The sequence below is a fragment of the Lathyrus oleraceus genome, chromosome 4 (assembly GCF_024323335.1).
Source record: "Lathyrus oleraceus cultivar Zhongwan6 chromosome 4, CAAS_Psat_ZW6_1.0, whole genome shotgun sequence".
NCBI classification, from domain to species: domain Eukaryota; kingdom Viridiplantae; phylum Streptophyta; class Magnoliopsida; order Fabales; family Fabaceae; genus Lathyrus; species Lathyrus oleraceus.
Genome location: NC_066582.1, coordinates 100,188,945 through 100,190,424, shown reverse-complemented (window position 1 = coordinate 100,190,424; position 1,480 = coordinate 100,188,945).

Sequence of the window (1,480 nt, the reverse complement as noted above, 5' to 3'; positions counted from 1 at the left end):
GAGTTATCAAGTCTTAAACATAAGTATGAATATTAGGAGTAATATTTATACTTGATTGACCCACTATGAGAATACTATATAGTATGTTATGCAAAGTGTCATAAGTTATTCTCATGGTGATAGTGGTGTATACCACCCTTCGACCTGAAACCACTATGGATCCTAGATGTAGAGTCGAGTGCTTTATTGTTGATCAAACATTGTCCGTAACTGGATGACCATAAAGACAGTTGATGGATACTCAACGAAGCATGTTGAGGGACATGAGTGACCTAGATGGAATTTGCCCATCCTGTGCAACACGATGAATGTCTAAGGGCCCAATATTGACTGGACAAGGATGACACGGTCTATGCCTTGTGTTCAATATAGACATAAGGGCAAAAGGGTAATTATACACATAAGTATTATCACAAAAAGATTTGTCAGATCACATGACATTTTCGTGTCTTGGATAGCAGTGATGTGTTGCTAGATACCGCTCACTGTTTATTATGTTAAATACGTGATTTAATATAATTGTCCATGCCGCAAAAACCTATAGGGTCACACACAAAAGGACAGATTGATGAGAGATAGAGTAAATAAGGAACACCGTAAGGTATGGTGCACTTAAGTGAATTGTAGAACATCGTAAGGTATGATGCACTTAAGCAGAATACGAAATATGGTAAAGTACCACGCGCTTAAGTGGTTTTGGTATATCATAAGATATGTGCCACATACACTTAAGTGGACTTTTTTGTAAGAACAAAAATTATTCTACAACAGAGTCCAAGATTTTGATGATAACAAAGGACGAAACCAAAAATGGCACTCTAACAAAAAGTTTCTAAGTGTGCAGGAATCTAAACACAAAGAAAGGAATTTGATTGCGTCATCAGATACAAAATCATATCAGATACAAATGACCAGAAGATCAGAAGCATCTGAAGCAGAAACGCGCTCAAGAAATTCTAACTCTGAGCAAAACAGCAAACACATCAGAGGCATCTGAACAAGGAGTACGCTCTAGAAGTTCTGACTCTGAACAAAGGTATATCCAATTTTTTTCAGAAGCTCTCAGCGTCATCTGAAGACATCATCAGAACCCCAAGAGATCAAAACATCAGAAGCTTCGAATCCACATAACAAGATCTCAGATAAACAGAGTCACATAGACCTTGATTATGGATTTCCTAAATAAGAAAGAGTAACGTCTACTTCGATTTTAAATGGAAAGGAACTATTATTGGAAAGAAGTTATTCAGGGAGACAAAGTTGTTTTGGCAAGAAACAACAGAAGTTATGGCATTAATTCCTATTCAAGATTAAATATCTGCCATCAATTTCAACGGTCCTTTCATCTCTATATAAAGGACAGCAAACAGCATTGAGAGACACACCAACGCACATAAACTCTCTCTTCTCTCTCTCAATCCTTCACGAAGCTTTTGCTTAGAACGTGAAACATTCTTTTGTTCTTACTGTTGTAATGTTT